The sequence below is a fragment of the Rhinoderma darwinii genome, chromosome 1 (assembly GCF_050947455.1).
Source record: "Rhinoderma darwinii isolate aRhiDar2 chromosome 1, aRhiDar2.hap1, whole genome shotgun sequence".
In the NCBI taxonomy this organism is placed as follows: domain Eukaryota; kingdom Metazoa; phylum Chordata; class Amphibia; order Anura; family Rhinodermatidae; genus Rhinoderma; species Rhinoderma darwinii.
Window position 1 is genome coordinate 662,259,117 of NC_134687.1, and position 26,999 is coordinate 662,286,115.

The 26,999-nt window shown below is 48.1% G+C and overlaps 1 pseudogene; it reads right to left on the bottom strand.

The window, feature by feature from the left end:
- Positions 1-26,999, bottom strand: part of LOC142664525 (uncharacterized) — a 55,599-nt pseudogene that overhangs the window by 23,088 nt on the left and 5,512 nt on the right.

The following is a 26,999-nucleotide window of genomic DNA, read 5'->3' on the forward strand; positions in this document are numbered from 1 at the left end:
CAGACCTGATTGCTGCTGTGACCAAACGACTGAGGCTTCAGGTAGGGGCTCTGCGTTCCGAACTCATCTCATTTCTTGTTCTACCCAAGGCCGTCAAACCTGTACTGCTGGGCCTGCCCTGGCTCCGACTACACGCCCCAGTTCTGAACTGGAATTCCGGAGAGGTTCTCCAGTGGGGTCCCAAGTGCCTTGACTGCTCCATCTGGCCCCGCCTCCTCCTCCTCAATCTTTGACAGGATTGCCCTCTCATTATGCTATGTTCTCGGATGTCTGCAGGAAGAAGGAGGCGGAGTCACTGCCCACACCCCGGGCGTATAACAGTCCTATCGAGCGGGTTCCTGATGCATCCCTTCCCCTTGGTAGTATATATATCCTCTCTCTTTGCCAGAGACTCAGTCCATGTCCACTTATATTAAGGAGGATCTGGAGAAGGATTTCATACGGAAGTCCTAAGCCCCGGCAGGAGCCGTATTCTACTTCGTCAGGAAAAACGACGGCTCTCTGCGACCTTGCATTAACTACTGGGGTCTAAACCAGATCACGGTCAAGAATAGATATCCGTTGACATTGATTTCAGAGCTTTTTGACCGCATAGGAGGAGATAAAAAAATCTCCAAACTAGATCTGCATGGGGCCTACAACCTAATCCGAATTCACCGGAGTGACGAATGAAAGACAGCATTTAACACCCGAGACGGGCACTATGAATATCTGGTGATGCCTTTTGGCCTGTGTAATGCTCCCGCGGCCTTCCAAGAATTTGTCAATGACATCTTCCGGTATCTCCCCTATGTTTGTGTTGTAGTCTATTTTGATGATCTCTTAATTTTTTCCCCAGACCCATTGACTCATCAGAGACATGTCCGTCAAGTTCTGCTGCGATTGAGGGAAAATCGTCTGTATGCCAAGCTGGAGAAGTGCATATTTGAGAGGAGTTCTCTACACTTCCTGGGCTACACAATCTCGGACCAAGGTCTCAAGATGAATCCGTAAAAAGTAAAGGCCGTACTGGAATGGACACGCCCTTAAGGTCCATACAGCGTTTTCTGGCAGTTCATCCCGAACCTCTCCTCACTGACATCTCCCATCTCTACCCCCACCAAGAAAGGCATGAACGACAAATGTGTGGACTCCAGAAGGGGAATCCGCATTTAATAGCCTGAAGAGTGCCTTTACGTGAGCCTCCACCCTCCATCATCCTGATGTATCTCGACAGTTTTCGTTGGAGGTGGACGCCTCCTCTGCTGGTGGTGGTGAACTCCTGTTCCAGAGAGGTTCCAAGGGCAAGCAATGGTATGTGGTTATTACTCTAAACTCTTCTATTCCGTAGAACGCAACTACTCGATTGGGTATCGGGAGTTATTGGCCATCAAATTGGCCCTGGAGGAGTGGAGGCATTTAACAGAGGGCGCAGTTCATCCCATCTTGATATTCACGGACCACAAGAATCTCACCTATCTCCAGACAGCCCAATGGCTGAACTCTCATCAGGCCAGGTGGTCGCTATTCTTTGCCTGGTTCCAGTTTCCACTACCATCTGGCCGACAAGAATGTGAGGGCCGATGCCTTGTCCAGGTCGTTCGAGACAGAGGACACCATGGAGTCTCCACAAAATATTATTGATCCGTCTTGCATTGTCTCTGTCAACCCCCTGCAAGTTAGAAACATCCCTCCGGGGAGGACTTTTGTGCGCCTGGCAGACAGAGGGAGAATCCTCCGCTGGGGACACAGCTCCAGACTGGCAGGTCACGTGGGTACCCGTAAAACCCGAGACCTGATTGCCCGTCATTTCTGGGGGCCCACGCTGCCCAAAGACATCATGGACTTTGTTTCATCCTGCTCGGTGTGCGCAGCGAACAAGGTTGCTCACTCCAAACCTGCTGGCCTGCTCCAGCCGCTGCCTATGCCCGATGCTCCCTGGCAGCATATAGCAATGTACTTTGTTACGGACCTGCCTCTGCGGGATGCAGTGTGGTCTGGGTGGTGGTGGACCAATTTTCGATGAAGGCTCACTTAGTTCCGCTGACCGGTCTACCTTCTGTTTCTCGACTGGCCAACCTCTTCATCCAACACATCTTCCGCCTGCACGGCTTACAGTGGCATATCGTGTCTAATTGGGGGGTTCAGTTCACCTCAAGGTTCTAGAGAGCCCTCTGTAAACACCTCATTGTAAATTTGGACTTTTCCTCATCCTACTATCATCAGTCCAATGGTCAAGTCGAGAGGATCAATCAGATCATGAAGAACTACCTATGACACTTCATCTCCAGACAGCATGATGAGTGGGTGCAGCTTTTTCCTTGGGTCGCGTTTTCGTACAATAACCATACAAGCGAGTCCACAATAACTACACCGTTCTTCATAATCTACGGCCAACACCCACAAATTCCTTTCCCAGTGTCCGTTATGTCTGAGGTGCCTGCAGCGGATTCTGCTTTTAGGGACTTCCTGCAGATCTGGCTGCAGACCCGATCCTCCATTCTGCTGGCGGTCGACCGCATGAAATGTAAGGCAGACACAAGGAGAGGACAACCTCCCAGGTTTCTTCCAGGTACCAAGGTCTGGCTGTCCTCCAGAAATATCCAGCTGAGGGTGTCATCATATGAGTTTGCTCCAAGGTTCCTCGGACCCTTCGAGATCTTGCTTGTCTCCTACAAGCTTCGGCTGCCTCCTGTCCTCAAGATCCCCAACTCCTTCCATGTCTCCCTCCTGAAGCCTGTGGTCCTGAACCGCTACACCAAGATTCCTAGTCCTGCAGTTGCTCCCAGCGGTTCATCAGATACGGTCAGGGTTAAGGAGATCCTGGAAAGTAGGAGAAAGAACTTTTTATTCGGTGGATTGGAGGGGGTTTGGTCCAGAAGAGAGGTCCTGGGAGCCAGAGGAGAACCTCAATTCCCCTACCCTCCTGAAGAAGATTCTGTCCCGCTCTGGTCCCAAGAGGAGGGGGCGTAAGAGGGGGGATACTGTACTCACATCTTGACGGCCGCAGCCATGGATCAGTGAGCGCTGGCCCGCATCTCCTCCTCAGGAGACGCCAGCGCTCACTTCCGTTTCACTCTGCTGTGTCCTGGAGGGTGCGCCTGCGCGCTCGGTCTTAAAGGGCCAGCGCGCGCACCTCAATCTGTTACCAAATTCACCCATGATCCTGGACTATAAAAGGCACTGCCCCTCCCTGCGTTGCCTGAGAGTTGCTGTCGTTTATCTATGTTCGTCTCTGGAAATGGTCCCTTAAGTGTTTTCCAGTTCCCAGTGTTCCAGTTCCTGCTTCCTGTATCCTATATCCTGTGCTATCCTGGTCCAAGTGCCGTCTAGAGTTGGAGTCGTGTTGTGCTGAGTACTATGCCTATTTTGCCATACTACGCCTAGTGTCTGCCTGATGCTAAGGTCCCATCCGAGCCTATCTTCGCTACTGTCAGAATTGACCACAGATATACCTATCCGAACTATAGACTTTGACTTGTATCCTGTTGGCCAGCTGCCATATCGTCAAGGCGGTACGGCCCAGTGGGTCCGCGCACCCAACGTGACAAAGTGCTTGTTTTCGTTAAATTTCCTCTTCCAAAAAGTGAAATAAAAAAAGTGATCAAAAAGTTGCATTTGACCCAAAATGGAACCAATAAAATCTGCATCTTGTCCCGCAAAAAACAAGCCCTCACACATCAACAACCGAAAAATAAAAAAAGTTATGGCTCTAGAAACGCGTAGAGTAAAAAACAGCTTGACGTGGAGGAATATTCCTTCCTGTAGTACAATATAAAAAAACTATATAAATTTTATAACGCCGTAAACGTACTGACCCGCCAAATAACGTTAACGTAATTTATACTGCACGGGAAACACCATAAAAAGAAAAATAAATAAGGAAACATTTTTTGGGTCCCTAGCCTCCCAGATAATGATGCCAGTAAAAACTATAGATCGTCCCAGAAAAAAAGACCCTATGTGCAGGTCGAAGGGGAACATTCCTTCAGTTTCTAGAAGTAGTTATCAAGGACCTAGTATTTAGGAACCAGGAAGGGGAGGGTTATAGCACATCTGCCAGTAGCGTGGGCACCCGTATCATACCAGGGCTTCACTTTCCAAGCAAAACTTCCCAAATTACAAAAGAGAGAAAGTCACAAAAAGGGCACTACCAAGCAAAATCCACGCTGCAAATGTTGATCTAAAACTATTTCTGTAATGGCAGGAAGGAGGTGATGGAAGTGAGCCCTAATCTACCCACCGCCCTGTCCCTGCCTACTTGCAACGACCCGCCCTAGGCGACGGGGTACAACTGGGCGGCGGTCCCTACGCTGTCTAAGTGCACGGGAGAACAAACAGGGAACACGCAAGGGAAGGGGCAGTAGCCACGGAACGCCGCAAGGAAACGCAGCGGTGAAAGAAAATGCAGGACCAGGATGAAGAGCGTATACCAAAGTGGGCACGGAGAAGGAAGCAAGCCAGGGGCAAAGCAAAGCAGGCTAAGCGGAACTGCAGCAAGGCAGAAGCACGGCAGGAGCAGGCTGGAGCAAGCAGCAGTGAGGCCAGGAATCCAGAAGAATTACAAGCACTGAGGAAGAGAACAGGGCAGGTAATAAAGGACAGGGGGCAGAGCTAACTCCGACTGACCAGGCCACGATAGGCTCTCCAACTCCTGAGCCTGCCACCCTGGTTGGTGGGAGATGGTGTCAGTCGAACAGGTCTGGCCTCAGGTGTGGATTGATTAATCCCAGGAGTATACCTAGACGTAGTAGCTGGCAGATCCCTAACAATTTCTTAACCCCCACCCGCAAGAGTAAGTAACTGTACGTCGTTGCGGGAGGTTCCCGCACGAGGATGCATAGTTACTGTGTTGTTTCCGGTGCACATTGTCGGCGACAGTGTGCACCAGGAACCGGGAGGTCAGCTGTCGCTGACAGCTGACGCACTACTCTTGCCGGCCAGCGGTCCTTTGCCGCTGATTTCGGTTAATAACCCCTTAAATTCGGCGATCGGATGCAATCGCCGAATTTTAGGGGTTTCTAGCATATCGGCAGACCGAAATCGCGGGGTTTGCCGATAGTTAGCATGGCAAACGGAAGCCAAACAATGGATTCCGTCTCTGCCATGGACGGAAGCTCATCAGGACCAACGGATAGGCTTCGTGTCAGTGACAGGAAGTCACTGTGTCGTTCCCGATTAACACTGTCGGCGACAAGGTGTGCATCGGGAACGGAGAGATCAGCTGTCCCCGACAGCTGACACTCCAGTGTTGCCGATCAGCGGCTCATCGTCGCTGATTTCGGCAATTAACCCATTAAATGTGGTGCTCGATTGCCATCACCACATTTAGGGGGTTTGTAGCACATCAGCAGCCCCCATGCAATTGTGGGGGCTGCTGATGCTTGTGATGGCATCCGGAGGCCAGGCAACAGCCTCTGGGTCTGCCATGTATGGAAGCCTATGAGGACCAGCCTCAGGCTGGTCCTCATAGACTTACTGTCAGAGTGACTGCGACGTCACACTGACAGTTGGAATACACACTACTAGGTAGTGTACTGTATTCTAGCAGCGATCGGAACTGCAGGTAAAAAAAAGAAAGTGTAAAAAGTAAAAAAAAAGTTAAATACAAAAGGTTTTATAAAAGTGTAAAAATAAAAGTTTTTGTTTTCCTGTAATCAGTCATTTATTATAGGAAACAAATAAAACCGTTAAAAAAAAAAAAGTACACATATTTGGTATCACCGTGTTCATAACGACCCAAACTATGAAACTATAATGTTATTTTTTACGCACGGTGAACGCCGCAAACAATATAAACTGAAAACTCTGTCAGCATCGCCATTTTTTGGTCACCACCCCTCCCAAGATATAGAATAAAAAGTGATCAAAAAGTCGCAATTATTTTATAGAAACTTAATTTTATTGTGCAAACGTTGAAAAACGTAAGAAACTATACACATATGGTATCGGCGTAATCGTACCAACCTGCAGAATAAAGTAAAACGTAAATTATTGAGCACGGTAAAGGCTGTAAGAAATAAAGAACGTAAAGCTTTTTGTAATGTTTTTTGGTCACATTAGCTCTAAAAAAGATCCTGTGGGGTCAAAATGCTCACTATATCCCTAGAAAAACTCATTGAGGGGTGTAGTTTCCAAAATAGGGTCACTTTTGTGGGGTTTCCACTGTTTTGGTCACTCCGGGGCGTTGCAAACCCGACTTGGCACTGAAAACCAATCCAGCAAAATCTGCGCTCCAAAGTCAAAAAGGAGCTCCTTCCCTCCTGAGCCCTGCTGTGGGTCCAAACATCAGTTTATGACCACATATGGGGTATTGCCGTAATCGGGAGAAATTGCTTTACAAATGTTGGGGTACTTTTCTCCTTTATTCCTTGTAAAAATGAAAAAATTATGTTTCCACAAGTAAAAGTGTGATTTTGATCTTCTCAGCCTAATTCCACTAAATTCTGCAAAAAAAACTGTGGGGTCAAAATGCTAACTATACCCCTAGAAAAATGCCTTTGAGGGGTGTAGTTTCCAAAATGGGGTCACTTTTGGTGGGTTTCGACTGTTTAGGTACCACAAGACCTCTTCAAACCTGACATGGTGCCTAAAATATATTCCTAAAAAAAGGAGGCCCCAAAATCCACTAGGTGCTCCTTTGCTTCTGAGGCCAGTGCAGAATATGGGCAATAAATATTGAGTTGCATTTCTCTGGTAAAACCTTCTGTGTTACAGATTTATTTTTTATCACAAATGAATTTTGGCCCAAAAAATTAAATTTGTAAATTTCACCTCTACTTTGCCTTAATTCCTGAATGTGGTTTTGAATACCTTGAGGGGTGCAGTTTTCAAAATGGGGTGATTTATGGGGACTTTCTAAAATAGAAGGCCCTCAAAGCCACTTCAGAACTGAACTGGTCCCTGAAATAAATGGCCTATTGAAATATTCTTTAAAACATGAGAAATTGCTGCTATAGTTCTAAACCTTGTAACGTCCTAGAAAAATAAAAGGACGTGAAAAGAAACGATGCAAACATAAAGTAGACATATGGCATATGTTAACTAGTAACGATTTTGTGTGGTATTACTATCGGTTTTACAAACAAATACATTTAAATTTAGAAAAATGAAAATTTTTGCTAAAATGTGAAGTTTTTCACAAATAAATATTGAATTTAGCGACAAAATTTTATCACTAACATAAAGTACAATATGTCACGAGAAAACAATCTCAGAATCTCTTGGATAGGCAAAAGCATTCCGGATTTTTAACCACATAAAGTGACACGTCAGATTTGAAAAAATCATCTGTGTCCACAAGGCAAAAACAGGCTGTGTCCTAAAGGAGTTAATACGAATTAATTTAGCAAAAATAACCTTTGGGGTCAAAATTCTGACTATATCCATTGAATTCCTCAAGGGGTGTAGTATCCCAAATAGTTACCTTTGGGGGGTTTCCACTGTACTGGTACTACAGGGGCTCTGCAAATGTGACATAGTGACCAGAAACCAATTCAGCAAAATCTACATTCCAAAATCCAAATGGCACTCCTTCCCTACTGAGCCCTGCCGTGTGTCCAAACAGCAGTTTATGAGCACATATGGGGTGTTGTCATATGGGGTGTTGCTTTACAAATGTGGGAGGTTCTTTTTCTCCTTTTTTTTCCTTGTGGAAATTAAAACAAATTGAGCTAAAACTACATCTTATTGGAAAAAAATATATTTTTCATTTTCACTGCCCATTTGTAATAAAATCTATGAAACACCCGTATGGTCAAAATGCTCACTACACCCCTAGATTCATTTCTTGTGGGCTGTAGCTTCCAAAATGGGGTATTTTTGGGGTTTTTCCTATGTTTTGACACCACAAGACCTCTTTAAACCTGAGATGGTGCCTAAAATATTATGTAATAAAAAGAAAGCTGCAAAATCCGGAAAAAAAAAGCATTAGAATTTAATTACAATTTTTTTTGGGAAATGTCACCTTCACTTTGCTTTCATTCCTGTGAAACACCTAAATGGTTAAGAAACTGCTGTTTTGAATACTTTTCGGGGTGCAGATTTTAAATGGAATGTTTTATGGGGGTTTCTAATATATAGGCCCCTTAAAGCCACTTCAGCACTGAACCGGTCCCTAAAAAAAAAACAGGCTTTTGAAATTTTCTTGAAAATGTGAGAAATTGCTGCTTAACTTATAAGCCTTGTAACGTCCTAGAAAAATAAAAAGGGCGTTCAAAAATTATTTTTCTGCTGTCCTGCTCTTTTAAATCCACTGAATAGCAGGGGCTGTGTCCTGCGCTCCCAATCTTGCCAGCACAACTCAGGCACGCTCCCAATCTTCCCATCACACCTCAGGCGCGCTCCCAATCTTCCCATCACACCTCAAGCGCGCTCCCATCTTAGAAAAAAAGAGTTATTATATATATATATATTCTCAATGCCTGAGTAGGTTCTCATCCACAATACTTTTGCTGTCCTGTAAATGTATTCCTCTAATTTTAAATGATGCTCCTGTATATATACCGCTTTCTATCATTGGATATGGGCAACTGCGACGGCCTTGCCCTTGTCCAAGATGGATGCGGTGGTCCGTGGCTGTTGTGCGCATGCGCGGGGTGGGGGGCCGTTCATGATGTAGTCCACGGCGGAACATGGACATGAGCTCTGTGCAGCTGCGCACTACTCACTTCCGGACGCCGTGCACTGCGTGATTGAGGTGCCGCCTCTCCTCGTGCATGCGCCAGCTGAACATCCTATGGACAAGTGAGGTACACTTCCAGCTGTGTACCTCCTATTTAAATCCTCTGGTCACACTCTTCCAGCACCCCCTGACGAAGCCAGGTGCGAATCGCGTGTTCGAGTGTTCTGACAGTGTTGTGGCGGTGGAATGGCTCATGGTGGGTTCTGGTATGAGGTTTTAATGGTTTCCCTAGGATTGTTACCATATATGTTTTGTGGTCATACTTCAGGTAATAGGCTGTGTAATATTGGTACAAGTATATTTATACCCATGGTACATACTTCATATTTCATGATATAGTATGCATAGTACCACCATTGTTTGCCCTGCCTTATATTCAACACTGTCTATTTCTTTGTACTGATTGTACATTGTTTTTATGGGTGTTCATTTTTAAAGTGTCTTGATCAACTGTGTTGTTTGTCTTCAATAAAGTATTTTTGTATCTTTCTACGATACGTTTGATTTGGTCTTATTGCAGCATGTAGAGATAACTTTTTGGTGTTTCTATGCAGGGGGTCCCATATGTGTAACTATACTCATTGATATATGACCTTTAAATATATAGGTATTCTTTTTTGGTTTAACTAGCGCTCCCAATCTTGCCAGCACACCTCAGGCGCGCTCCCAATCTTGCCAGTACACCTCAGGCGCGCTCCCAATCTTGCCAGCACACCTCAGGCGCGCTCCCAATCTTCCCAGCACACCTCAGGCGCACTCCCAATCTTGCCAGTACACCTCAGGCGCGCTCCCAATCTTGCCAGCACACCTCAGGCGCGCTCCCAATCTTGCCAGAACACCTCAGGCGCACTCCCAATCTTGCCAGTACAACTCAGGCACACTCCCAACCTTCCCAGTACACCTCAGGCGCGCTCCTAATCTTCCCAGCACACCTCAGGCACGCTCCCAATCTTGCCAGCACACCTCAGGCACGCTCCCAACCTTCCCAGTACACCTCAGGCGCGCTCCCAATCTTCCCATCACACCTCAGGCACGCTCCCAATCTTCCCAGTACACCTCAGGCGCGCTCCCAATCATCCCATCACACCGCAGGCGCGCTACCAATCTTCCCAGCACACCTCAGGCGCGCTCCCAATCTTGCCAGCACACCTCAGGCGCGCTCCCAATCCTGCCAGCACACCTCATGCGCAATCCCAATCATCCCATCACACCTGAAGCACGCTCCCAACCTTCCCAGTACACCTCAGGCGCGCTCCCAATCTTCCCAGCACACCTCAGGCGCGCTCCCAACCTTCCCAGCACACCTCAGGCGCGCTCCCAATCTTCCCAGCACACCTCAGGCGCGCTCCCAATATTCCCAGCACACCTCAGGCGCGCTCCCAATCTTCCCAGTACACCTCAGGCGCGCTCCCAATCTTCCCAGTACACCTCAGACGCGCTCCCGTACACAGGCTTCTCAGCATCCAGAGCCTGTGTTTCCTGTACTGCAGCCTCTCCAATCTGGACTTCCCTCTCTTTCGGTCTATGTTATAACAGCTTCTTTCTCAGAGGTGAAATCTGTAGATTATTTCTGATACACGTATGCTTTCTACAGAGCTCCTGGCTTGTAAATCTTCTCCCCCTCCCACATCCTCCCGCTTTGTCTGTATGGGTATCGTAACTATCATCTTCTTCATAGTCAGCTGTTCATACAATCTACAGAGCTCCTGGCATGTGTGTCATACATTGTATGGGCATCATAATGGGGGACCCTCTGCATAGACTATGAAAGGGATCTTAGTTACTATACCCATAGAGACAAGTGGAGGGGGAGGGGGGACAGTTGTATTACACATACAAGGAGAGGGAGACATACCATGGGACGACTTTGCATTTTGTTGGATAATATTTCACTGTAGACTTTTATGTAACATGGACAACACAAAAAATGTGCTGTGACCCCACGAGCCCCTATCAGCATTGATGTGGTGTTTAAGAGGTTAAACGGAGTTCTCTCAGATCCCGGATCCATAGATCACCTTGTAGAGAACTTCTATGTGCAGTCACAGATCCCTCAGGTCCTGCACTATGTATAACACATTGTCTGACGTGTAAGGGTATGTGCACACGACAACGGCAACTACGTCTGAAATTAAGGAGCTTTTTTCAGGAGAAAACAGCTCCTGAATTTCAGACGTAATTGCTCGTACCTGCATTTTTTGCCGCATCTTTTTCGGACGTAATTTGGAGCGGTTCTTCATTGGAGTCAATGAAAATCGGCTCCAATTACGTCCCATGAAGTGTCCTGCACTTCTTTGAGACGGCCGTTATTTTATGCGCCGTCTTTTGACAGCGACGTGTAAAATGACAGCTCCTCTGCACAGGACATCCTAAGACCCATTGCAAGCAATGGGCAGATGTTTGCAGACGTATTGGAGCCGTCTTTTCAGGCGTATTTCGAGGCGTAAAACGCCTCCATAACACCTGAAAAGTGGTCGTGTGCACATACCCTTACTGGAATGTAGAACTAAGGAGGAACCCCACCTTAACAAACCTCCCAATTCACTTTCTAAATTCATTATTACTGACCTCTGGTAACACCTCCTGGAATTTCCTCCTCCACTTCACGGTTACACGGTTGATCGCCCTTCACCCGCTCTTCTTCTGCTTCATCCTCCGCTTTATTATTAGTCAGATCTTCCCCCTGATGTCACATATGTAAAAATTCAGTACAATACAGCAGAGAGGGCGAAGAATCTAACAGATCAACATAAGAAACCACCAAAATCTATGACCACATCTATGACCGCAGGACCATAAAGCTCCCCACCCCCCTATATAGATCTGGTATAGGGCTCAGCTTCATCTACCTGATGATTCTCTGGGACATTGTGATTTTCCTCTGGACAGTCCTGGGAATACAGAGGACTGGGACTTCTCTCTGGTGGATTTCTCCTACTGGATCCATCTGTAGGAAACACACAGTGACGGAATACATGACTACTGTATATCTGTCTATATATCACACACTTCTCTCTACACTTCTATGTTTACTGTTCAGAGCCGAGATTACAATGTTGAGGTCCTCACTACCTGTGTCGATGTTCCTGCACTTTGTAAGCCGCAGGCCTAAAGTAGACTGTAACATACCAGAGTGAATAGCGGGGCGCTGACGGCTCCCTGCTCCGCCATAGTATTTAACTGTATCTGTGTTCTGTGGATAGACATGAAAGTGGCGGGACACAGGGCGCCTCTATATCAAGAGTTCCCTACAACCAAAAAAAGTGCCAGGGTGTCACCTGCTTATTTGCCTCTTTAAGGCTGTGTACACGTCTGTAGGCAATATTGTCAATACATTATTATTAACCTGATGCCCCGGCAGTTGTCACATATATAAACGTAGGCAGAATGGGACAGAATTTAATGTGTGCAGCGCTGCACTTTCATGTCCGCCGACTCTCTCAACAAGTGCAAGTTTCATCAAACTTAGATGCCAAACCCCTGCAGATAGCACCTTAACCCCCCTGTAGAAAGTGCCACACACCCCTGTAAACAGCGCCACCGCCCCCTGTAGATTGCGCCACTAAAGCTCCCTCTAGGAGCGGAATCCCTTGCCAGAGCGTTGCTGTCATTTTTGGCTGAGAATTGTGCTCCTAGAGGGAGCCCCTCACGTCTCTGTCCATATATTGACAGGGAGAGTGATGTCAGAGACTCCTCCGGGAGTGGAACCCACGGCCTATTTAAGAGAGAGGATAATTTCTCAAATCTATCTATAATTTCTCAAAATATGTGCACACGGGGCGGATAAGCTGCAGATTTTCTACAAAGTATTTAATTGCGGGAAAATCTGCAGCGTGTTACAGCTGCAGCAATGAGGATGAGATTTCAACAAATCTCATCCACACGCTGCGGAAAAAACACGCAGAAAAGAAGGGCGGTGCAGATTCTCAAAATATAATGTGTCAACATCTCCTGTGAAAATGCTGCGGAATCTCCACACAGAAAACCCGGTCAGAAGTTCTGCAGTGTTTACACGGTTATACTGACATTATACAGAAAACTATTATACTGCCGGAGTGTGCCGATGATAATACAAGTCATGTAGAAAGACGATTATCGGCACACTCCGGCTGTATAATAGTTTCCTATATAATGTCAGTATAACCGGAGGTTCTCTTTAATATTACAAGTTATGGGTTCTAGATTCTGGAGATGGGACGGTGATCCAGGGATTTATTGTGATTTCCAGGTTTGGAGTCGGGGGAGGAGTTTTCCCCTAATGAGACAATTGTCATCCACCTCATGGGGGGTTTTATCTTCCTCTGGATCGACACGGTCGGATTATAGGATGGACATGATGGACTTGTGAGTTTTTCCTCCTTAGTAACTATATAACACAGAATGTATGGGAAGGTTGTAACGATCAGTAACTTCTCTTGTTTTCTGTCTGTTTTATGAGTCTATATAAACCTTCTTAAATGGTGATTATTAAAGTTAGTTTTTAGTCTCTACCCTTTACTAATCCCTTTATATGAGTCTTGAGGACACTATTTTTTCTTAAATGATTTGCAGCCATTATCGGCGTCCTGCAGAAGTTCTTCGTTTGTGATCTACTAGTCTAAAGCCGGTCATACACTCTAGATGTCAGGTGAACCATCGTTCCTCCCCTCCTCCATGTACATGAACGCTCGGTCGGGTGTGTATGTGTCTTCAATAGGGGAAAGTCGCTGCCAAACTCCTCTGATAGTGACTGATCTACTAACAAAAGGATCCGGCATGTTGAAATTCCACAGCCCGATCCTTCTCTCTCCGGACATCGGACCTCCGGGGAGAGTTGGGAGGTCGCCATATACATTAGAAAGTCAGAAGGTCCGGGCGACATACATCTAATGTGTATGACCAGCTTAGCACACTGGTGGAGAGTGATGACCGGCAGGAACATACACCTGGTACCACTGCCCATCCTCCAAACTACAGATAAGCGGCATGTCACAGAATATGATTGTGTTGTTCCTCCCCACAAATGTGCCCAGATGTGTAAAGTAATGGCCCCCACATCACAGATTTCCAGCAGCTGATCTCAATGTCTGTTGGGGGCTGATATTAACCCTTCCAGCATCGCTCCTTACATGTTCTGCACGGACAGGAGGTAAAGCAAGGAACGTGTGTTTGGAGCTCCGGCATCGGCCCCCAAGAAACGTCTGTCACATCCTCAGATTTTAGTAGCAGGACCACAAAGGAAAACCTGTCAATCATTCTGAGTGGGCGGGGGATGCAGGACTCACAGGCTTTCTCTAGGAGTCCTGGCAGCATTTAGAAGGGAACCTGTCAGTAAGTTTGGAGCCATAACATTGAGCATGTCGTTATGTAGATGGAGTTTAGTGTTCCAAACCTGCCCACGTCAAAACCCTCCGTTTCAGCAAAAGTAAAAGAAATTACAAGTTACTGAGAGGAGTCCGGGGGGAATGAGAGCATGAACATTACACACATGAAGCCGAGGACGGTGCCCCTCGCTTTACTGCGCTCGTACAGTGTGGTGCTCTGGACTTCATTTGTAGCAAAGACAAAATCTCTCTGGAGAACGGAGCGCTCTGGATTTATTGGACATATACAGGAAACATAAGGATCTAACGTGAGGTGAAAAGAGCAGAAATTGTGGAGCTCCTACATTACACGTCATTGTACACACGCGTATATGTACTGCACATGATGGTATTAAGACTTCAACATGGCCGCCAGTCCAGCCTGTGCCCCCAGTAATGGCCAATATATATCTGTCTCTTCTTACCTTGTGATGTGCGCGGCCGGTAGTCCTCCATCATGACCTCCTCGTACCGATCCTTGTGTCCTTCTAGATACTCCCACTCCTCCATGGAGAAATAGATAGTGACATCCTGACACCTTATAGGAACCTGACACACAAAATGATACAGTCATCACCCAGACACCTCCAGTGCTGTTACTGTAGAATTTCCCAGCATTCCCAGCAGTGTCACCTCTCCAGTCAGCAGCTCAGTCATCTTGTAGATCAGTTCTAAGATCTTTTTCTCATGTATCCGGGAGTGAGGGGGAGGCTCTGTGATGGGGCTCTGACTACTGCTCCATCCTCCTGACTCATGGATGATGGGAGTCGTACAGTCACCCGATGTCTTCTTCACTATTGTGTACTCCTGTGTATGGAGAGAGACACTTAGAGAACTGAACACAGTATTCCCCCCTCAGTAGAAAGAGGGAGATTGTGACCCCGCTGTATAGAGCTCTAGTGACCCCACATCTGTAATACTGGAGACCTCACCTACAAAAAGACATTGAGAAAATAGAACGAGGCCAAAACTAAAAAGGAAATAATATTGGGGGTCTAGATGGACCATGTGCTCTCCTCCTGCCGTCATCTTCTATGTTTCTATATAGAGGTCATCCTGATCCTCCTGGTTCCTGGTCATTCTCATTGCTCTACAACATTACTATTGCTGCATTGGTGACATGACACATAACTGACCATATTGGTGGCTGATCTTCAGCTTTTCTGCTGGTGGCTTCTTGACGTCACTTGGAAGGTCTGGACGCTGTTATACAGGACACTGGATTCATCCTATTATGTATTGTCCCTTCCCTATGTGTGACTTGTTCTATAATGTAGAAAAGTTTACCTCTCCGCTCAACAGGTAGATGATCTCCAAGGTGAAGTCTAATATTCTTCTGCTCATCTCATTCCTGTCCTTGTCCATCCTTGGTGGGTCACTCAGGAGAAGGAGCGTTGTGGAGGAGAAGATGAGAAAACTGGAGGAACTGGAGGATCTAGTACTGCAGATGTCTTTATGAAGAAAAGGAGAAGATGGAGATCATACAGGGGACAACATCATGTGTGACATACAGAACCTGACTTATTCATCATTGGGAGAAACATCTTCTCAGAGCCGTCACCACATGGAATAAAGGGGTATTCCCAACACGGACATGTCTCCCCAGGATATGCCAGAAATGTCTGATAGATACGGCTCCACCTCTGGGAGGACTTGTTAGGTGGTTCCTGTGACTCCTATAGAAGTGAATGGAGAGATACAATCTGCTCAGCTCCTCCTGCTATATAATATGCTGCCAACAGATCAGACTGGTGATCAATGTGACAGATGCCCTTTATGAATTAATAGACCCCTAATATAGGTTATTACAGTTATTAGAAGTTACCGCAGAGATCGTGGATCTTCAGAGACATCTAAAATTCTTATTCATTACAGTATTCCCCTCTTCCTTGTAGATTGTTTTACCGGATAGTAACTCTGTTCACATCCGAATGACAGAAACTAACCAAGGTTCATGGAAACCGGCCGCCCAGTGTGTACGAATGGAAGGTCGCGGCCGTCCAGTGTGTACGTATGGAAGGTCGCGGCCGTCCAGTGTGTACGTATGGAAGGTCCCCGCAGTGAAGTGTGAGGAAGCAGCATGTATTGTGCTGTGTGTGCAGGATCTCTGCATTATCTTTATCAATTAGCAGTCACATCTTACACACAGACTTCTGTAAAGTGTGACTTGTCCTCCGCCTTATACATTACTCTGTCCTCCTCCTTCTAGACCTGTCCTCTGCTTCTACATTACTCTGTGCTCCTCCTTCTAGACCTGTCCTCTGCGCTCCTCCTACTAGACCGGTCCTCCACCTTCTACATTACTCTGTGATCCTCCTTCTAGACCTGTCCTCTGCTTCTACATTACTCTGTGCTCCTCCTTCTAGACCTGTCCTCTGCTTCTACATTACTCTGTGCTCCTCCATCTAGACCTGTCCTGTGCTTCTACATTACTCTGTGCTCCTCCTTCTAGACCTGTCCTCTGCTTCTACATTACTCTGTGCTCCTCCTCCTAGACCTGTCCTCTGCTTCTACATTACTCTGTGCTCCTCCTTCTAGACCTGTTCTCTACTTCTACATTACTCTGTGATCCTCCTTCTAGACCTGTCCTCTGCTTCTACATTACTCTGTGCTGCTCCTTCTAGACCTGTCCTCTGCTTCTACATTACTCTGTGCTCCTCCTTCTAGACCTGTCCTCTGCTTCTACATTACTCTGTGCTCCTCCTTCTAGACCTGTCCTCTGCTTCTACATTATTCTGTGCTCCTCCTTCTAGACCTGTCCTGTGCTTCTACATTACTCTGTGCTCCTCCTTCTAGACCTGTCCTCTGCTTCTACATTACTCTGTGCTCCTCCTCCTAGACCTGTCCTCTGCTTCTACATTATTCTGTGCTCCTCCTTCTAGACATGCCCTCTGCTTCTACATTACTCTGTGCTCCTCCTTCTAGACCTGTCCTGTGCTTCTACATTACTCTGTGCTCCTCCTTCTAGACCTGTCCTCTGCTTCTACATTACTCTGTGCTCCTCCTTCTAGACCTGTCCTCTGCGCTCCTCCTTCTAGACCTGTCCTCTGCTTCTACATTACTCTGTGCTCCTCCATCTAGACCTGTCCTGTGCTTCTACATTACTCTGTGCTCCTCCTTCTAGACCTGTCCTCTGCTTCTACATTACTCTGTGCTCCTCCTCCTAGACCTGTCCTCTGCTTCTACATTACTCTGTGCTCCTCCTTCTAGACCTGTTCTCTACTTCTACATTACTCTGTGATCCTCCTTCTAGACCTGTCCTCTGCTTCTACATTACTCTGTGCTGCTCCTTCTAGACCTGTCCTCTGCTTCTACATTACTCTGTGCTCCTCCTTCTAGACCTGTCCTCTGCTTCTACATTACTCTGTGCTCCTCCTTCTAGACCTGTCCTCTGCTTCTACATTATTCTGTGCTCCTCCTTCTAGACCTGTCCTGTGCTTCTACATTACTCTGTGCTCCTCCTTCTAGACCTGTCCTCTGCTTCTACATTACTCTGTGCTCCTCCTCCTAGACCTGTCCTCTGCTTCTACATTATTCTGTGCTCCTCCTTCTAGACATGCCCTCTGCTTCTACATTACTCTGTGCTCCTCCTTATAGACCTGTCCTCTGCTTCTACATTACTCTGTGCTCTTCCTTCTAGACCTGTCCTCTGCTTCTACATTACTCTGTGCTCCTCCTTCTAGACCTGTCCTGTGCTTCTACATTACTCTGTGCTCCTCCTTCTAGACCTGTCCTCTGCTTCTACATTACTCTGTGCTCCTCCTTCTAGACCTGTCCTCTGCGCTCCTCCTTCTAGACCTGTCCTCTGCTTCTACATTACTCTGTGCTCCTCCATCTAGACCTGTCCTGTGCTTCTACATTACTCTGTGCTCCTCCTTCTAGACCTGTCCTCTGCTTCTACATTACTCTGTGCTCCTCCTTCTAGACCTGTCCTCTGCTTCTACATTACTCTGTGCTCCTCCATCTAGACCTGTCCTCTGCTTCTACATTACTCTGTGCTCCTCCTCCTAGACCTGTCCTCTGCTTCTACATTACTCTGTGCTCCTCCTTCTAGACCTGTTCTCTACTTCTACATTACTCTGTGCTCCTCCTTCTAGACCTGTCCTCTGCTTCTACATTACTCTGTGCTGCTCCTTCTAGACCTGTCCTCTGCTTCTACATTACTCTGTGCTCCTCCTTCTAGACCTGTCCTCTGCTTCTACATTAGGCCTCATGCACACGACCGTATTTTTTCCCACCCGTAAATACTGGCGTAAATACGGGTCCGGTGTCACACGTATTCCACCCGTTTTGCACCAGTATTTACGATCCCGTGCTCGTAAATATGGGTCCGGTGTCACACGTATTCCACCCGTATTTACGAGCACGTTTTTGGCGGCAAAATAGCACTGCACTAATCGGCAGCCCCTTCTCTCTATCAGTGCAGGATAGAGAGAAGGGACAGCCTTTTCTGTAATAAAAGTTAAATAAATTCATACTTACCCGGCCGTTGTCTTGGTGACGCGTCCCTCTCTTCACATCCAGCCCGACATCCCTGGATGACGCGGCAGTTCATGTGACCGCTGCAGCCTGTGATTGGCTGCAGCGGTCACATGGCCTGAAACGTCATCCAGGACGTCGGGCCGGATGTCGAGAGGGACGCGTCACCAAGGCAACGGGCGGGAGACCGGACTGGAGGAAGCAGGAAGTTGTCGGTAAGTATGAACGTCTTTTATTTTTATTTTTTACAGGTTTATACTGATCGGTAGTCACTGTCCAGGGTGCTGAAAGAGTTACTGCCGATCAGTTAACTCTTTCAGCTCCCTGGACAGTGACTATTTACTGACGTCGCTTAGCAACGCTGCCGTAATGACGGGTGCACACATGTAGCCACCCGTTATTACGAGAGCTCCATAGACTTCTATGGACTGTCCGTGCCGTTATTACGGCCTGAAATAGGACATGTTCTATCTTTTTCAACGGCACGGGCACCTTCCCGTGAGAAAACGGGAAGGCACCCGTCGCCAATAGAAGTCTACGAGCCCGTTATTACGGGTCGTGATTACGACCCGTAATAACGGGAGTTTTTACGGTCGTGTGCATGAGGCCTTACTCTGTGCTCCTCCTTCTAGACCTGTCCTCTGCTTCTACATTACTCTGTGCTCCTCCTTCTAGACCTGTCCTCTGCTTCTACATTACTCTGTGCTCTTCCTTCTAGACCTGTCCTCTGCTTCTACATTATTCTGTGCTCCTCCTTCTAGACATGCCCTCTGCTTCTACATTACTCTGTGCTCCTCCTTATAGACCTGTCCTCTGCTTCTACATTACTCTGTGCTCTTCCTTCTAGACCTGTCCTCTGCTTCTACATTACTCTGTGCTCCTCCTTCTAGACCTGTCCTGTGCTTCTACATTACTCTGTGCTCCTCCTTCTAGACCTGTCCTCGGCTTCTACATTACTCTGTGCTCCTCCTTCTAGACCGGTCATCTGCTTCTACATTACTCTGTGCTCCTCCTTCTAGACCTGTCCTGTGCTTCTACATTACTCTATGCTCCTCCTTCTAGACCGGTCATCTGCTTCTACATTACTCTGTGCTCCTCCTTCTAGACCTGTCCTATGTTTCTACATTACTCTGTTCTCCTACTAGACCTGTCCTCTGCTTCTACATTACTCTATGCTCCTCCTTCTAGACCGGTCCTCTGCCTTCTACATTACTCTGTGCTCCTCCTTCTAGACCGGTCCGCCACCATCTACATTACTCTGTGCATCTTCTTCTAGACCTGTCCTCTGCTTCTACATTACTCTGTGCTGCTCCTACTCGACCTGTCCTCCACCTTCTACATTACTCTGTGCTCCTCCTTCTAGACCGGTCCTCCACCTTCTACATTACTCTGTGCTCCTCCTTCTAGACCTGTCCTCCGCCTTATACATTACTCTGTGCTCCTCCTTCTAGACCTGTCCTTTGCTTCTACATTACTCTGTGCTCCTCCTTCTAGACCTGTCCTCTGCTTCTACATTACTCTGTGCTCCTCCATCTAGACCTGTCCTGTGCTTCTACATTACTCTGTGCTCCTCCATCTAGACCTGTCCTGTGCTTCTACATTACTCTGTGCTCCTCCTTCTAGACCGGTCCTCCACCTTCTACATTACTCTGTGCTCCTCCTTCTAGACCTGTCCTCTGCTTCTACATTACTATGTGCTCCTACTTCTAGACCCGTCCTCTGCTTCTGCATTACTCTGTGCTCCTCCTTCTAGAGCTGTCCTCCACCTTCTACATTACTCTGTGCTCCTCCTTCTAGACCTGTCCTCCTCCTTCTACACTACTCGGTGCTCCTCCTTCTAGACCTGTCCTCCTCCTTCTACATTACTCTGTGCCCCTCTTTCTAGACCTGTCCTCTGCTTCTACATTACTCTGTGCTCCTCCTTCTAGACCTGTCCTACGCCTTCTACATTACTCTGTGCTCCTCCTTCTAGACCTGTCCACCACCTACGACACAGTAGACTACACCCTCCTGATACAAATTCTCTAGTCCCTAGACATCATAGACTTGGCCCTCTCCTGGATGTCCTCATACCTTACCAAATATACATTAATATCTAACACTAGCACACCACCTCATCGTCCCACCCTCTGTCTGTAAGTGTCCTATGACCCTTAGTCTCCTCCATCTAAACTTTTGGTCAAATTTACCGCTCTGGTCTTGATGTTCCCTAACTGCTATCTAGAGTGTATAACAGTTATCTCCTCCTTCACCTCCCGCTACCTAAAGATCAACATGGAGCAAACTGAATCATATTTACCCCATTTCACTCACCCCCCTTACCAGAACTATCAATCACAGGTAATGGCTCCACACTTTTCTCCGTCTCACAGGTCCGCTGCATTTGGATAAACCTTAATTTAAAATGGCGCAGCCAAGCGCTTCGCACTTCTTGCTGCCTCCACCTCATAAACCCTCTAGAAGTCAGTCTTTCCTCACCCTTGAGCAGACATAAATGGTAGTACATATACCTTCATCATCTACAACCGTCTAGACGACTCCCCCATCCCCCTCTGTGGCTTTCCATCTAACACTATTGCACCCTCCTACCCATTCTCACCTCTGCTGCAGGGGTAAATCTACCTCTCCCCTCATTCCACCTCTGCGGTCACTGGCCACCCATTACCTACAAATTAAGTTAAAAATATTAAAAATGACATGCAACGCTGTCAACACCCTTTCCCCTCCATACATCTGTGCCCTAATCTCCCGATACCTACCCAGACGTAATGTCCAGTCCATAACCTGTCCCCTCCATTCATCTCTGCCCTAATCTCCCACATATCCATGACCGGAGCATCTGCTTTCAGCATGGACGTCTGGTGCCCGGAGGCAGCCGGAGCGGATGATCGGTGCGGGGTCCGGGTGTCAGACCCCCACAGATCATATACTGATGACCTATCCGGTGGAGATCATCACTTGTCCGATGTCCCCTATAATGTACTGGGAAAGAGAAAAAACAATTGTGGGCGTTCACCATGCGGTAAAAATAACTCGTTTACTTTATTCTCCGGGTCAATACGATTAAGACGACACCAAATGTATATATTTATCTTCTACAAGGAAAAAACTGAGTTGTTCAAACAATAAAACAGTTCTGCGTCGCCGTATTGTGAGACATTTTATATTTCCGGTGATTGCGCGGTGTGGGGGGTTTATATTTCCGGTGATTGCGCGATGTGGGGGGGGTTTATATTTCCGGTGATTGCACGGTGTGAGGGGTTTTATATTTCCGGTAATTGCGCGGTGTGAGGGTTTTATATTTCAGGTGATTGCGCAGTGTGAGGGGTTTATATTTCCGGTGATTGCGCAGTGTGAGGGGTTTATATTTCCGGTGATTGCGCGGTGTGGGGGGTTTTATATTTCCGGTGATTGCGCGGTGTGAGGGGTTTATATTTCCGGTGATTGCGCGGTGTGAGGGGTTTATATTTCCGGTGATTGCGCGGTGTGAGGGGTTTTATATTCCCGGTGATTGCGCGGTGTGGGGGGGCTTATATTTCCGGTGATTGCGCGGTGTGAGGGTTTTATATTTCCGGTGATTGGGCGGTGTGGGGGGTTTTATATTTCAGTGATTGCGCGGTGTGGGGGGTTTTATATTTGCGTGATTGTGCGGTGTGGGGGGGGGTTTATATTTCCGGTGATTGCGCAGTGTGGGGGGTTTTATATTTCCGGTGATTGCGCAGTGTGAGGGGGGGGGGGTTTATATTTCCGGTGATTGCGCGGTGTGAGGGGTTTTATATTTCCGGTGATTGCGCGGTGTGAGGGGTTTATATTTCCGGTGATTGCGCGGTGTGAGGGGTTTATATTTCCGGTGATTGCGCGGTGTGAGGGGTTTTATATTTCCGGTGATTGCGCGGTGTGAGGGGTTTATATTTCTGGTAATTGCGCGGTGTGGGGGGTTTTATATTTCCGGTGATTGCGCGGTGTGAGGGGTTTATATTTCCGGTGATTGCGCGGTGTGAGGGGTTTATATTTCTGGTGATGGCGCGGTGTGAGGGGTTTTATATTTCCGGTGATTGCCCGGTGTGAGGGGTTTTATATTTCCGTTGATTGCGCGGTGTGAGGGGTTTTATATTTCCGGTGATTGCGCGGTGTGAGGGGTTTTATATTTCCGGTGATGGAGCGGTGTGAGGGTTAAATATTTCCGGTGATTGCGCGGTGTGAGGGGTTTATATTTCCGGTGATTGCGCGGTGTGGGGGGTTTTATATTTCCGGTGATTGCGCGGTATGAGGGGTTTTATATTTCCGGTGATTGCGCGGTGTGAGGGGTTTATATTTCCGGTGATTGCGCGGTGTGAGGGGTTTATATTTCCGGTGATTGCGCGGTGTGAGGGGTTTATATTTCCGGTGATTGCGCGGTGTGAGGGGTTTTATATTCCCGGTGATTGTGCGGTGTGAGGGGGGGGGGGTTTATATTTACAGTGATTGCGCGGTGTGAGGGGTTTTATATTTCCGGTGATTGCGCGGTGTGAGGGGTTTTATATTTCCGGTGATTGCGCGGTGTGGGGGGCTTATATTTCCGGTGATTGCGCGGTGTGAGGGGTTTTATATTTCCGGTGATTGGGCGGTGTGGGGGGTTTTATATTTCAGTGATTGCGCGGTGTGGGGGGTTTTATATTTGCGTGATTGTGCGGTGTGGGGGGGGGGTTTATATTTCCGGTGATTGCGCAGTGTGGGGGGTTTTATATTTCCGGTGATTGCGCAGTGTGAGGGGGGGGGGTTTATATTTCCGGTGATTGCGCGGTGTGAGGGGTTTTATATTTCCGGTGATTGCGCGGTGTGAGGGGTTTATATTTCCGGTGATTGCGCGGTGTGAGGGGTTTATATTTCCTGTGATTGCGCGGTGTGAGGGGTTTATATTTCCGGTGATTGTGCGGTGTGAGGGGTTTATATTTCCGGTGATTGCGCGGTGTGAGGGGTTTATATTTTCGGTGATTGTGCGGTGTGAGGGGTTTATATTTCTGGTGATGGCGCGGTGTGAGGGGTTTTATATTTCCGGTGATTGCCCGGTGTGAGGGGTTTTATATTTCCGTTGATTGCGCGGTGTGAGGGGTTTTATATTTCCGGTGATGGCGCGGTGTGAGGGTTAAATATTTCCGGTGATTGCGCGGTGTGAGGGGTTTATATTTCCGGTGATTGCGCGGTGTGGGGGGGTTTATATTTCCGGTGATTGTGCGGTGTGGGGGGGGGGGGGGTTTATATTTCCGGTGATTGCGTGGTGTGAGGGGTTTTATGTTTCCGGTGATTGCGCGGTGTGAGGGGTTTTATATGTCCGGTGATTGCGCGGTGTGAGGGGTTTATATTTCCGGTGATTGCGCGGTGTGGGGGGTTTATATTTCCGGTGATTGCGCGGTGTGAGGGATTTTATATTTCCGGTGATTGCGCGGTGTGGGGGGGGGTTTATATTTCCGGTGATTGCGCGGTGTGGGGGGGGGTTTATATTTCCGGTGATTGCTCGGTGTGAGGGTTTTATATTTCCGGTGATTGCGCGGTGTGGGGGGGGGGGTTTATATTTCCGGTAATTGCGCGGTGTGGGGGGGTTTATATTTCCGGTGATTGCGCGGTGTGAGGGCGGTTTTATATTTCCGGTGATTGCGCGGTGTGAGGGGTTTTATATTTCCGGTGATTGCGCGATGTGAGGGGTTTTATATTTCCGGTGATTGCGCGGTGTGAGGGGTTTATATTTCCGGTGATTGCGCGGTGTGTGGGGTTTTATATTTCCGGTGATTGCGCGGTGTGAGGGGGTTTATATTTCCGGTGACCGCGCGGTGTGAGGGGCTTTATATTTCCGGTAATTGCGCGGTGTGGGGGGGGGTTTATATCTCCGGTGATTGCGCGGTGTGAGGGGGGGTTTTATATTTCCGGTGATTGCGCGGTGTGAGGGGTTTATATTTCCGGTGTGGGGGGTTTATATTTACGGTGATTGCGCGGTGTGGGGGAGGGTTTATATTTCCGGTGATTGCGTGGTGTGAGGGGGTTTATATTTCCGGTGATTGCGCGGTGTGAGGGGTTTATATTTCCGGTGATTGCGCGGTGTGGGGGGTTTATATTTCCGGTGATTGCGCGGTGTGAGGGGTTTATATTTCCGGTGATTGCGCAGTGTGAGGGGTTTATATTTCCGGTGATTGCGCGGTGTGAGGGGTTTTATATCTCCGGTGATTGCGTGGTGTGGGGGGTTTATATTTCCGGTGATTGCGCGGTGTGGGGGGTTTTATATTTCCGGTGATTGCGCGGTGTGGGGGGGGGGGGGTTTATATTTCCGGTGATTGCGCGGTGTGAGGGGGTTTATATTTCCGGTGATTGCGCGGTGTGAGGGGTTTTATATTTCCGGTGATTGCGCGGTGTGGGGGGTTTATATTTCCGGTGATTGCGCGGTGTGAGGGGGTTTATATTTCCGGTGATTGCGCGGTGTGAGGGGTTTATATTTCCGGTGATTGCGCGGTGTGAGGGGTTTATATTTCCGGTGATTGCGCGGTGTGGGGGGTTTATACTTCCGGTGATTGCGCGGTGTGGGGGGTGGTTTATATTTCCGGTGATTGCACGGTGTGAGGGGTTTATATTTCCGGTGATTGCACGGTGTGAGGGGTTTATATTTCCGGTGATTGTGCGGTGTGAGGGGGTTTATATTTCCGGTGATTGCGCGGTGTGAGGGGTTTTATATTTCCGGTGATTGCGCGGTGTGAGGGGTTTATATTTCCGGTGATTGCGCGGTGTGAGGGGTTTTATATTTCCGGTGATTGCGCGGTGTGGGGGGGTTTATATTTCCGGTGATTGCGCGCTGTGAAAGGTTTTATATTTCCGGTGATTGCGCGGTGTGAGGGGTTTATATTTCCGGTGATTGCGCGGTGTGAGGGGTTTATATTTCCGGTGATTGCGCGGTGTTGGGGAGGGGTTTATATTTCCGGTGATTGCGCGGTGTTGGGGAGGGGTTTATATTTCCGGTGATTGCGCGGTGTGAGGGGTTTTATATTTCCGGTGATTGCGCGGTGTGGGGGGGGTTTATATTTCCGGTGATTGCGCGGTGTGGGGGGGTTTATATTTCCGGTGATTGCGCGGTGTGGGGGGGTTTATATTTCCGGTGATTGCGCGGTGTGGGGGGGTTTATATTTCCTGTGATTGCACGGTGTGAGGGGTTTGATATTTCCGGTGATTGCACGGTGTGGGGGGGTTTATATTTCCGGTGATTGCGCGGTGTGGGGGGGTTATATTTCCGGTGATTGCGCGGTGTGAGGGGTTTATATTTCCTGTGATTGCGCGGTGTGAGGGGTTTTATATTTCCGGTGATTGCGCGGTGTGAGGGGTTTATATTTCCGGTGATTGCGTGGTGTGAGGGGTTTTATATTTCCGGTGATTGCGCGGTGTGGGGGGGTTTATATTTCCGGTGATTGCGCGGTGTGAGGGGTTTTATATTTCCGGTGATTGCGCGGTGTGAGGGGTTTATATTTCCGGTGATTGTGCGGTGTGAGGGGTTTTATATTTCCGGTGATTGCGCGGTGTGGGGGGGTTTATATTTCCGGTGATTGCGCGGTGTGGGGGGGTTTATATTTCCGGTGATGGCGCGGTGTGAGGGGTTTATATTTCCGGGGATTGCGCGGTGTGAGGGGTTTATATTTCCGGGGATTGCGCGGTGTGAGGGGTTTATATTTCCGGTGATTGCGCGGTGTGAGGGGTTTATATTTCCGGTGATTGCGCGGTGTGAGGGGTTTTATATTTCCGGTGATTGCGCGGTGTGAGGGGTTTATATTTCCGGTGATTGCGCGGTGTGAGGGGGTTTATATTTCCGGTGATTGCGCGGTGTGGGGGGGTTTATATTTCCGGTGATTGCGCGGTGTGAGGGGTTTTATATTTCCGGTGATTGCGCGGTGTGGGGGGTTTATATTTCCGGTGATTGCGCGGTGTGGGTGGTTTATATTTCCGGTGATTGCGCGGTGTGAGGGGGTTTATATTTCCGGTGATTGCGCGGTGTGAGGGGGTTTTATATTTCCGGTGATTGCGCGGTGTGAGGGGTTTATATTTCCGGTGATTGCGCGGTGTGAGGGGTTTATATTTCCGGGGATTGCGCGGTGTGAGGGGTTTATATTTCCGGGGATTGCGCGGTGTGAGGGGTTTATATTTCCGGTGATTGCGCGGTGTGGGGGGTTTATATTTCCGGGGATTGCGCGGTGTGAGGGGGTTTATATTTCCGGTGATTGCGCGGTGTGAGGGGTTTATATTTCCGGTGATTGCGCGGTGTGAGGGGTTTATATTTCCGGGGATTGCCCGGTGTGAGGGGTTTATATTTCCGGTGATTGCGCGGTGTGGGGGGTTTATATTTCCGGTGATTGCGCGGTGTGAGGGGTTTTATATTTCCGGTGATTGCGCGGTGTGAGGGGTTTTATATTTCCGGTGATTGCGCGGCGTGGGGGGGTTATATTTCCGGTGATTGCGTGGTGTGAGCGGTTTTATATTTCCGGTGATTGCGCGGTGTGGGGGGGTTA